A 12,962-nucleotide genomic window follows, 5' to 3' on the forward strand; every position below is an offset into this window, starting at 1 on the left:
GGCCCAAGTCAGGTACGGCAAACCGGTCGGCCGCACAGGCCGCAGGCCGCCGGCGGCCAGGCACGTCGCGGCCGTGGCCGTATAACAGGTTCCTCTCTGAGTAGCTCGGAGAGTTCGGACTTCACTAAGCAGCCAGGCAGGTCCGGTGATCGAGTGGTGACCAACGATTCTCGGGGGATCTTGGTATCAAGCTCTTCTTCTTCAACAACGACCGATCCATGTGGCAGACATCCAGACCCGGGCAGCAGACAGCGGAAGGCTTTTGTACCTGCCGCACTCTCCTTTCCCAGAGCTGATGTCTGAAGACCTGACTGCTGCACTCTCCGACCCGGGCGCCGCAACCTGGCAGCCTCAGACCCGGGCGTCGCAATCCAGCAGCGACAGACCCGGGCTCCGCACTCCAGCAGCGACAGACCCGGGCGCCGCACTCCAGCAGCGACAGACCCGGGCTCCGCACTCCAGCAGCGACAGACCCGGGCGCCACACTCCATCAGCCTCAGACCCGGGCTCTGCACTCCAGCAGCGACAGACCCGGGCGCCACACTCCAGCAGCGACAGACCCGGGCTCCGCACTCCAGCAGCGACAGACCCGGACGCCGCACTCCAGCAGCGACATACCCGGGCTCCGCACTCCAGCAGCGACAGACCCGGACACCGCACTCCAGCAGCGACAGACCCGGGCTCCGCACTGCAGCAGCGACAGACCCGTGCGCCACACTCCAGCAGCGGCAGACCCGGGCGCCGCACTCCAGCAGCGACAGACCGGGCTCTGCACTCAGCAGCGACAAACCAGGGCACCGTACTCCAGCAGCGACAGACCCGGACGCCGCACTCCAGCAGCGACAGACCTGAGCCCGCACCCCAGCAGCGACAGACCAGGGCGCCGCACTCCAGCAGCGACAGACCCGGACGCCGCACTCCAGCAGCGACAGACCCGGACGCCGCACTCCAGCAGCGACAGACCTGAGCCCGCACCTTCAGAAGCTACGAACCGGGGCGCCACGCTCTCATAGATGATCGCCACGCTCTCCAGATCTGATCTGCCGCTGGAAATCCAGGTCTGAATGTCTTTCATCACTGGCGACCATAACTTGTCAGAGTCCGCATGGGAAGGTCCATTTAAAAGCGCGACCATCACGTCCCAGACAGATCTCACCAGGCAACCCTTTACTTGACAATTGTTGGAAATTAAAATGGTCACTAGGTTATTGACGTTTGTGTGACTTCCAGCAAATAGGTTCCGGTAGCGTCCCCGCTGAGTCGCTACTAGCAAAAGGGTTCCCTATGGCCCGCAACACTGGTGGCCTCACCCTCCGCCCCCATCCTCATCCCCACGGTGCAGATATCGCAAACCGGGACACTTCACCGATCCCGGCGCGTGCACAGGAATATGTGCGTGCGTGCGTGCTTGTTCGAGTCTTCCGAGCTGTGAATAATCTCTTACAGAAGCTCTCCAGCCGAGGGAGCCAGGAAACCCTGAATATTCGCCCTTAAAATGCGAATAAGGAAGAGCAATGGAACACAGACAGCGTTACATGCACCTGGTGCGGCGAAATGGAGCCGAAGTAGGCCCTCAATTGCAAAAAATTACAATGCGACAAGACAACACTAACAGTATGTAGTAAAAAAGAACTAGAAACAGCATTCGTAAGTGCGGGTGCGGGTGCGTGTGCGTGTGCGTGCGTGTGCGTGTGCGTGTGCGTGTGCGTGTGCGTGTGCGTGTGCGTGTGCGTGTGCGTGTGCGTGTGCGTGTGCGTGTGGCGTGTGCGTGTGTGTGTGTGTGTGTGTGTGTGTGTGTGTGGTGTGTGTGTGTGTGTGTGTGTGGTGTGTGTGTGTGTCCGAGCTGTCTGCTGGTCCGGCTACTATGGGCATGTTGAAGTGGATTGACCAGCAGTCCAACAACTCGGGCGGCTTAGACGTAAGAAGATGGATTAACGCTGTTCCACAACGGACCTTTTGTTTCAGAATGCTTAATGGTATGCGACCGACCGCACTCGCCAGCAGTATACTGATGTCGATACTTACACCAAGATCATACTTTACCCATGCTTAGATCATGGTACATATCCCATCACAGAGTGTAATCCCATGACACCATATTCTAGAAAGTGTGAGCTATTATGTTTCTGCTTTACATGCGATGAACAATCCCTGTTTTAAGCGGATTCTGAAAGCATCCAATCACCAGCCCTTGAAACATTTGCCTTTAAATTTCGCTCGTGTACCACGAAAGACTCAGCGGAGTGCTCCACAATACTGTCAAGTAAACGGAATTGCCCTGATTTGTAGCAAGCTTACACATCAAGTCAGAAGATTGAACAACACGGTGACTTTTTCACGACTTTCTCTCGGTGGCGTTTTCACTCCTCATGGTTTCAAAAATTACCTCTTTTTACTATACCTTACCGAGCTATGAGGTTGTACGTTTATCTACGTTACAGTTGTGTAAAATTGCCAATAAGTAAGCTTTAGGACACGATTCGTTCGTTTCAAATCTTTAAAATGTTACGAGTTGAAGTTGGGGATTCCAGCTAAAAGCGGGCTTTTGTGACAGACGCGTTACGTTCTTCGACGCTATGTCCCAGCATTTGCCTTGTTTAGGCGTTCAGCTTCCGTGATTTGTTTTAAGCCGACGAATTGAGAAAGCGCATTGAAAACTATCTTTTCGAGGATGCGATTATGATCAGTGGCGTACAAGAGCCCATAAAACGTGGGCACTAAGCACTAATTAATTCACTGTGATGAAAAGGAAGACGTGCGATGCGTCGTTCCGCTTTGTAGCACCGTCGGTTCCCGGCCTTCCAAACCGGTCACCGAAAACCACTCGTTCTACGAGAGGCCTCAAGGTTTACGAACCGTTAGCCTCCAAGTTTGGAGACCAGCTTTCGACCTGCGGATGACGTAGTGGATGCGGCGCCTCACGAGGGTAGAGGTATACGTCTCTCGCCCTCCCTAGACCGTGGCGTGGTCCCAAAGCAGGCGCAGGGATGAGCATTAGTGACGCGTAGTACTTCCGATCAGTTTCTCTATGTAAGAATTTTAGGCGACCGGGGAGGGACCCAGTTCCAGCTGACACCGGCATACTTTTGTCTGGAATCTTGTTACTCATGCAACTGCGCATGATACAGTTGCAATAGTTCCAGTTGAGAGCAACTCGGAAATGCAACAATAACAGTTTATGGTTCTCAAGGGGCGTGTTCATTATTGATATGAGGCTTCGGCCTGTGGTAGCCATTTTGAGCATTACTCAATGTGAGTCGCAGTCACGTTCTTTTAAGACTTCAAAGCCGCTTGCATCTGAGCTTGACGCACGCAAAGTTGTGTAGACTAATTGGTGCAGCCAAGTCGAAAGTCGTCCAGACATGCATGATACCATGGAAACGCCACGCGAATACCGCCACCTCAATGGCCATGCATATTTTTCATTGGCATATTTGTGTCTGGTACATATTAGTAAGACTCGCGGTACCAACGGACAACACATTCAACCAGTTTAATGCGTTGAGTGCTAGTTTCAAACACCCGTCATGTTTTGTGCTACGCGTAGAGGACTTTGGGCAGTAGCACTAGTCATGAAGAACATGAGGCTTTGAATCAAATAATTTCAGAATCCAATGCAAGCAACGCAATGCAGCATCTGGCATGCAACGCATCAACTTACTTTGTCCCGACGGTACCAAAGTCAGCCCAAAGACAGAAATATAATAACACGCCAGCGCACTATCGCCGCCTACGGGTCACATTGTACTGGACTTATCAGCAGCAAGTCGCCGGCAGCGCTTTTTCCAGAGAATGCGGCCATCCGTCCAGAGGCCGAGTCGGCGGATGCCGGGGAGGGGTGGCCGGCAGGCGGATGATGCAATCAGCTGGTGGGGATTCCCGGATCAGGCGGAGGGGGGGGGGGGGGGGGCTTCTCCAAAGGCTCTGAGGCACCGGTGGCACGGTATCTCGCGGAAGGTTTGCGTCCACACCTTGCCGGCGCTTTGGCTTTGTGTCTCACGTGGCGCCTCGCGCATGCAGCAGAACCAGAACCCTTATAGCTGCAGCTCTCTGACGCGTCGGTGGTCTGGACCTCCCGAGCATCTTTACCCAGTGACCGAATCGCACAGCATTCATTGCAGACCAGAAACCAGGTGTTAGAGATGAACTACGACCTTTGAAGAGGTTTGTTTATTATTATGTATTTATATGTCATATTATTTATCATTCTATTGATTTCGTATCACGTTTGTTATATTAATATTTATTTAGGCAAGATGTTTTACTTTAACCTATTTGTGAGTGGCAGACCTTACCGGCGGTATTAACAAGCGCCGAGAGGAGGCAAAAGGTGACGGGGCTTGGGCTATTCTCGCAGCGACTCGTCGTCGGGATCGACGAAAATGTGAGAATTAATGATGCAACCATAGCACTCGTTTGGAAGCTAGAAAAGTACTAAATAGTCCAGTTTCCCTAAACCCTCAACCCTCTAGCCCGCAGCCAAACAAGACTCATCAGGTGTAGAACAGTTATTTGAGACATAATGCCTTTTTATGGTGCGCAGGTGGCAAGAGCATTTATTTTTTCCGCCAAAATGGAGTAACTATGTTGATATCATCAATAAAACACAGCTTCTCGCCGAAATTTACAGCTTAGCGATTTGTGTGAGCCAAGCAACACGCGATCCATATGCAAGATAAACCGGCAACCATTTCAATTTGTTGGCTGCTTGTCCCCCGCTTCAAACATCAGTCAACGTTTTCCCTTCAAACATGCAGAGGCTAGGGAGCATTGTAAATATAAAAGACAGTATTACAAACTGTCATTTGCAGACCGAAAAAGTTGAGCAACACATTAATCAAAGTGCATTTGAGCTTTCGTTTCTGTCTTTGCTAGTATTGACGCCCCTCACATGAAATGACTCTGCTTGCCAGGTCCTATATTCTCCGTATAGCATATAAGTGCGCGTTCTTATAACAGATGGAGCAATCATCAACGCAATTCAAGACAGGTTTAAAACGTGTACGGCCTTCTCATGTTAAAGTGTGCTGGTCAGCTTGTTGCTGCGATACAGCAGATTAAGTACTCTCCCACTTTGAGTTGGAAAGTCGATTTGCGGGCGACATCTGACGGACATGGCCATGGTGAGATCAAACATGACATTCATTTTGCCAAACCACAACATTAAAACCTTGAATATTCTTAAAAATAGCCTTTTGCATGTGTAAAAATCCACAAAACGCATTACCCAAAGACATTTCATTCGGTTATTTTGGATTTTCATAGGTGTTGATAACGTCGCATGGTCATTCCAGGAGCCCTTGCGTTCTTCAGGATATACGATCGCTCACTACTTCTTATAGTTCTAGTATATACAAAATGACGGTGCAGTGTCGTAACGATATTTGTCAGTGACTTAGTGATTAAGATGATGCTGGCTGATGAGACGAGAAAATTACCAGTCTTTGCAACTGTTTAGCTTCTTTTGTTTTTCTTGGTATCATACCAGTGTGATACCACTTTATTCTTCCTTCCTTTTCGAGTGCCTTTAGAGGTACCATCTGCTGCTTAAAATATTGACCAGTTTCTTTGCAAGAAGCTCAAACTGCAAGCTTGTACGTATTTCATACCTAACTTGGATAAATTCGCCAGCCGCACAAACATGTTTGATATGCACCCAAGCGTGAACCGTTCACAGGGAATGAAAGAGACAATTTGAAGCACGGAACTCATTTTTACCGCCATTTTTGCCCTCTTAAACCTTCGGTTAACCGTTTTCTTGGTTCATGGCGGTGCTCAATAAGGGCAAATCCAAGCTTTTCGAGTCTCTGAATTACCATGCTACCTGGCAAGGATTAAAATGGCCTTGCTTAATGCTGCCTCCATATGGCAGCATCAGAATACGCAGCCATGTAGAGCCTTGAGACATACCTGACGCAGCTAATACAGAAGTGGTTGATGGCGAATTTTTCCCTGTAGAGATGTTTATAATGTGCACCTCTTACTTGTTTCGCATTTTAATCTCGGAGGTTGATGGGCATGATTCATATATTTATATATATATATATATATATATATATATATATATATATATATATGCATATGTCTGCCAGCAGACCATGCAATCTTATCTTACTTGCTTTCAACACATGATTGGTAACGAGAGTTAGCCATTTTCTGTTTTAATGCATCGAGTTTTGCCACAAAACAAATGATGATGCCTCAAGGCATGAAATTGGCTTATTTCCTTCCATATTCTTGGTTATTTGCCCCAATTTTCTTAAGGTGGTTCCTAATGGCTACTTTAACCAGATGTTTTCCATAGTTGTCATGGTTTGCTGACCGGCAAATGACTGTACTGTATATCTGTACTATGTTATCAACACAGGGATACTCTAAGCTACATAGCAGTTATAATATGAGTTAAATATTGCTATGTATCAAATAGTCAGACCACCCCATTTCAAATGTGAAGCCAACATCTCAAATTTTATCATTAAATATGAATAAAATAGCCCAAGTGGATGAATTGCTGCGGCTGAAAAGGCAAGCAGCAATACTGGCATGGCCATCTAAAAGTTATGTTATTTTTGGAGAACAGAGATTGTTTTGTGAAGCATACCCATTACTGCCCTTGACATAGGCTAACCATGGCAATCAAAATTAGTTTTTCAAAGTGATTTAAAGTGTTTTAATTTGCATGTTGCGAACTTGGTCTCATGTCAACAAGCATGCAAAAATAAACGGAATAAAAATGCAAGTTGAAACCAGCCAAGAACTAGCTTTAAGTTCCAGGTTTTAATCACCAGTGCTGCTGTCAACAGATAGGTGAGTTCAGATGATGTTCATCCTACGGGCTACTCTAAGTTAGGTTAAGTTGGCAAGTGCATGGCAAGTGGCAACAGGAATTATGCAAGAATCAATAACTCACGACTGCTGCTGTGATGCAAGCAGGTTATACAGCATGAGATGACGTAAGGCCTCTTTAGGTTAGGCATAGGCTACTTTCATGGAAATAGTCATTGATATTTTGTAAGAAGCAGTGACAAAATGTTTGCTCCCCCTGACCCCACCTTAACGGAAGCCAGAATTAAGTCTATTGTGTTTGACTTGGTGCTGGGCTGATGTGTAGGAGTCGAATGTTTTGTTTTGTTTGAGTGTTTTTTGCTTGTTGAATTTTCTGTTGTTATATTGCTATTTGGTTTGCTTTACCTTGCTTTGTTTTGTTTTAAAAGTGCTGTGGAACGGAACTGAAAAGTGCAGCATCAAATTATTGGTGTTAGTATTTTGTTATGCTCATAAAACTGTCATGAAATTACTGTGCTGTAACACGCGCCCAGTTGGCCGGCTAGATTCCCCTCGCTCGGGTGTGGGGGAGGGGTAATTTGAACCCCCCTCTGAGATCTCGAGAACTAAGAAAGCTAGAGACACCAAATTCACAGGGTGTCTTAACCTATACGTGAACTCACTTAGGTTAGGGTTCCACCTTCATAGGTCATGACCTTCAGGTCAAATAAGGTCAAACATTTTCAAATTCCAGGTTGGTCTCCAAAGCGTCCCAGAACCTAGACAACTGTCTCTAAGAAAAAGGTCACAGGCCCATTTAAGGTCATTGACCTCGTTTGACACTTTGAAGGTCATAGTGACCAAAATGATGCAAGACTGCCCTGGGTTTTCATTTGAATAAGCGACAACGATTACGCTAGGCAGTATGCTCCTAAAACAAAACGTCCGACCCGGGTCGTCTTAGGTCATTGGCCTGTCCTGACCTCTAAGAAGTCAACTGAAAATGTATAATGCGGTTCCTGCTGTCAATCAATTCGAAATGAGCACCAGAAACTATCCCATACAGCAAGCCCTAAATTAATAAATCAGGTTGGTTTTGACCTTGGTCTGACCATTATGCCTGACCTTGGGTCAACGTAATTTGTTCATTCAATATTTGCGGTGCCTAAGAAAGCACCTCAGATGTGTATGTATTTGTCAAACACTCCGTTGTTGTATCAGATTCAACGTTTCCCTATAAATTGTCTTCGTTGAAACCATGGGCTGACTTTGACCTGTCATAGGTGAACGACGTTACAAGATGCATCTAAAATTGGTATGTCAAACGATCTGCTATGCAATCTTCTACAGTTTTGCAAAATGTGGTGCGGCTACGCCGCGATGTTCAAAGACCATTCGGGGAAAGCCCCCGGGGGTCAATTTGCCCCCCCCCCCGCCCGAGCGCGTGTTAATGTATTGTTTCACTTTAATGGCCTAAGATGTTAAAAAACGAAATAGTTTTGTCAGGTTTCTGATATTACGTCCATGCCAACTTGAAATAGATGTCTTTGTTTCCTGAAGCATCCGTCACGATCTCAAAGTTCCGTCTTTTGTGAATGGATTTTTTCACTCCCGCACGGTCTTTTGCGATGGAATTTTTCACTCCCACCCTAGTTCAAAAGCGATTCTAGCTCCCTGGCAGCAATTGGCCAAACTTACTTCTAATCGAAACTTCGAAAACTTCGCCGTGGTTGAGCCAGACCAATGGTCTGGGTAGTAGCCAAAGCGTGCTTGGAATTTCAGGTCAGAAAGGGACTTACTTCGGACAATGTTGAAATCTATTGTACCAAAAGCGGAGAATTAACGCCTTCTGTTTACCTAGCCTCAAAAATCTAGTCATTGTTACAACATAACCATATTACAGCATAACATAACTCGTCCGTCGCAATTCTAGCGACGAACATCTACCTCTGCCCCGAATTTCTGGACCGTGACTAGATGGTATGTTATTTATGTAAGCTCGTTACAAATTGGGGACAGCCAGCAGGGGGGCGGAGGGGGGGGGGGGCTGGGATCTTTACTTGATAGCCCGAATGCGTTACGACATCGACAGGATCATCATCTCGTCTCAGAAAGCTAAGAAAAGGGAATTTTCGCCTCATGTTACAGAAAAGGTGCCGAAAAAATAAAAGTTTAAAGCGTGAATTTGTAGTGGCCGCGGCTTCAAACATAAAGCAGAAAACGATAGCCCTGAGATATAACAAAGAGTGTCCGTAGAGAGAACCATAGATAAAGTAGTCCATTAATGCCTGAACGTAAAATACCTATTTTTTACATTGTTTGATGCTTCACACGGTGAAGCAAATAACTGCGCGATCTGGCTCGATGATGCTCGAGGTTTGATTATTCTTAACATGAGTGCAGGTAGCAATATGGACAAACTATAATTTGATAGAAACCCACAATGTCCTAGCAGCACTGACTTTTACGCTTTAGCAACACAAATGCAATATTTGAGCTGAACGTACCAAATTGCGTCAGATTGTGACCTTAGCTTGGTAAGCTGAAAAAAATCAGAAAGAGAAACCTGGTCACCATAGATGTTAAAGAAGCACCCAGAGGCATTAGAGCCAGTTAAGAATCGAGCCCGGGCTCCCAATGCGGAGGCTGGAAACGCACTCGATTGAGATGGTTTACTCATGGGGTCCTAGCAAAACATTTAAAGCAAAAATGATTGACAGGTATACTCGGACTTGTCTTTCCTGGGCCATTTTACCCCTCTGCCTCAATGATCACAACGGGAAGCCACAGCATCTTCTCAGTCACCAGGGGAGCAGCCGGGGCCAGGATCAGGAAGCCACGACAGTTCCAGCTCTCAATCCTTTCTAGATTCAAACTGAACCGGAAACCCTCAGCCCCAGACAGCGAAGTGCAGCATCCGGCATGCCACGCGCCAACTTACTTTGCCCCGACGATACCAAAGCCAGGCCAAGGACAAGAAGCAAAGACGAGCACATCCCGCCACCGCCGTCGCCGAGTCACGCGATACTGGACTGGCCACGCCTTATCACCAGGCGATCGCCAGCCTGCGCCAGCGGCCAGCCGTCCAGAGGCGGAGTCAGTGCATGCTGGGGAGGGGTGCTCGGTAGGCGGGCGATGCGAACAGCTGGCGGGGATTGCCGGACCAGGCGAAGGAGGACGCTCCAAAGGCGCTGAGGCACCGGTGACACTGTAATTAGCGGAAGGTTTGGGTCGTACCTTGCTGGCGCTTCGACCCCACGCCTCCCGTGGCGTCTCGTGCATGCAGCAGCACCAGAACTTTTGTAGCTGCACCTGTTTGCGTGTCACGTGTCGGTAGTCCGGACTTCCCCAGCACTTCCACCGAGTGGCCGCATCGCACAGCATTCATTGCGGACCAGAAACCAGGTACCAGGGAAGAACTACGATTTTTCTTGAAGTATTTTTAACGACCTTTAAATCATTCGCAAGAGAAAGGTCATTCAGCAGGCCATACAAAACGTCGGGAGACGGCCAGAGCTTTCACAGGTACAAAGCCTTAAGCTTCGCAAGGTACATGTTCATTGGTATCTCTGTTCGTACCTCTGAATGTCCCCCCCTCCCCCCACCTGGTCTGGGCACCATAATCAACGCCTCGTCCCAAACTCCTACCCGAGCATCCCCCTCTTCGGCCCTGCATCACTTCCTGCGACCCCTGCATCCCCCTCTGCGGCCCTGCATTACTTCCTGCGGTCCCTGCATCCCCCTCTGCGGCCCTGCATCACTTCCTGCGGTCCCTGCATCCCCCTCTGCGGCCCTGCATCACTTCCTGCGACGCCTGCATCCCCCTCTGCGGCCTTGCACCACTTCCTGCGGCGCCTGCATCCCCCCTGCGGCCCCTGCATCGTTTCCTGCGGCCCCTGCATCTCTTCCCGCGGTCCCTTCGGGACCTTAGAAGGAAGTCCCGAAGGGCTCGAAGATCCCCTTGGAGACTAACGGGAGTGCGTGCCCCCCCCCCCCACCCCCACCCCCACCTCCACACCTGTGCCTCTGCCTTCGCCGCTTGATTCTGGCTCTGGTGTTTCAGTTACAACAAAGACCGCTGTGAACACGCGCTTATTAAGTTATGCATATTGCGGTGATGTGTTTTAGTGAAGCGGCCAATGTATACTGATTTTCATTCGTTTCATGGCATGCCATTAAAACTACTTTGATTCTTCCCGGCGTCACCGTGTCGGAATTCACCGCGAGAACATTCAGGCGCATAATTCTAGCCAGACAAGAAGAGATAGACTTATGTTAAGATTAATGATGCATTAATTACCAAAAAAAATAATCGTTACGGCGAGACGCCCTGGCAGAAACGCAGGATGTGGTCCAGGATAATCGCGCTCCACGCCAGGCGATAAAAGCATGTCCGGAGCAGGAGGCTGCCGGGGAGCGGGGCATCCGGCGCAACCGCGTCCCACGCCTCTCGCGTTTCCGCCGCACTGGGGTGGAGAGACCACCAGACCAGACCAGCAGACTACAGACCAGCAGACTACCAAGAAAGACCCGCGCAGAGGCGAGCAGCAGACCAGAGCGGAGACAGCTGATGCAACCACCTGTCCCGCGGGCAAGTTCGTGGTCCGAATCAGAGCCAGAGCCCAAGCCCCACCCAATCAGCACGCTGCAAAATATCACAACAGCAAAACCTCAAGGCCAGGCATCAACCCGGGACATACGGACGCTTGCCCTCCGAGGTACTGGGGTTGTCCCCAGCCAAGAAAGAGGGTATGCAAAACGGACCTGAACATGGGCACATATGGGATCGAGCGTAGCTTATGGCCGAAAGCTGGAAGGAGGGGCAGGTAGAACAAAACCGGTGGGAGCCTCACATTCAGAGGGGGGGGGGGGGGGGCGGACAAATAGATACAGGAGAGCATGAGAACAAAACGACTCCGAGGCTCAGCGAGACTGAGCCTCAGCTGAGTCAATCACGCAGACCCAGACGAAAAATACGGTTGAGTTGCCCCTGGCTCGGACGTCCAGACGCCCGTGCCCTCCTGGTCCCAGGCTGGCCGGCGTTCCATCCTGGCTACGCATGGCCCGCGTGCGGCTCAAGCCATCTAGTGTCCTCGCCCTCCGGCTATGAACAGTCGGCCGCTCCCAGTCCCTCTGGCCGCCACATAAACGGTCCCTCCGCTCTCCCAGCACAAGACCAGCCACAACACGCCCGAGCGAAGGCCATCGGTCTCATCGTCAGTAAGAGTGGTGACAGGACGGCCTCGGTCCGTCTCGTTCAGCCGATTCCCACCATCCGGCGGGGATGCGTCCAAGCATCATTAAATGCTTTTCATCTCAGTGGAATTGTCGCGGTCTGGTTTCAAAATGCTCTGAAATGAAAGGACTTTTTGCCGTATTAGCTCCAATCGTCATCGTCGTACAGGAAACACGGCTTCGTCCCGCCCACAAACATAACGGAAACATGGCTTCGTCTCGCCGACAAACATAACGGAAACATGGCTTTGTCCCGCCGACAAACATAACGGAAACATGGCTTCGTCCCGCCGACAAACATAACTTTAAAATGCCAAATTAATCGTCATATCGCTGCGACGCCACAGACGGTAAGCGTCGCCAAGGTCAGGTGGCACTGTACATCAGACAAAAATTAACATACACGCTACTCACTCTTCAGACATCTCTTCAGGTTGTTGCATGTTCAGTTCGGCTGCATGGCTGTACCATCGATGTATGTTCAATATACATTTTACCAAACTATGACAACACGGAGCTCTTACGGCGAATTGACCAACTCGTTACTCAGTTTCCAAACCCTTTCCTCATCCTCGGCGATGTTAACGCTCACAGTCCAGCACAGAGTAACGGCACCCAGGCCATCAGTCGCCAAAAATATTTGGTTGAAGATTCTATTGATACACACAATTTAGTTCTGCTAAACAAAGGTAGTAATACTTACCATCACCTAAAAAAAATCCACTGACAATTCCACTAACAAAACCTCGATCACGACGCCCCCCGCGCAGCGGTGGAAAGATGACGTTAAGAAGGCCATTGCCATACGTAAACGTGCTTTTCAGAGTTACCAACGCAATCACAATATTCCACATTTACTCGCCCGCAACTCTGAACGCACTCAAACCAGAAAGCTGATAACAGCCGCCAAACGTTGATGCTGGCTAAGCTTTCTATGACAATTTACAGCAGCTTCTCCGTGA

General features: G+C 49.2%; 1 protein-coding gene across 3 annotated transcripts in view; it reads right to left on the bottom strand.

Moving 5' to 3' along the window:
* Positions 1 to 9,783, bottom strand: part of LOC119095860 (CLIP domain-containing serine protease 2) — a 20,702-nt gene extending 10,919 nt beyond the window's left edge. The window contains exon 1 of one of the 3 annotated variants that reach the window (XM_037218715.1): positions 9,707 to 9,783. The gene's annotated coding sequence lies outside the window, so the exon portion shown is untranslated. The remainder of the gene's footprint in view (positions 1 to 9,706) is intronic. The other 2 variants (XM_037218714.1, XM_037218713.1) reach the window with 2 other exon arrangements.
* Between the last annotated feature and the right edge of the window lie 3,179 nt (positions 9,784 to 12,962).

This window comes from Pollicipes pollicipes, unplaced genomic scaffold (assembly GCF_011947565.3).
Source record: "Pollicipes pollicipes isolate AB1234 unplaced genomic scaffold, Ppol_2.1 Scaffold_4219;HRSCAF=4965_pilon_pilon_pilon, whole genome shotgun sequence".
NCBI lineage: Eukaryota > Metazoa > Arthropoda > Thecostraca > Pollicipedomorpha > Pollicipedidae > Pollicipes > Pollicipes pollicipes.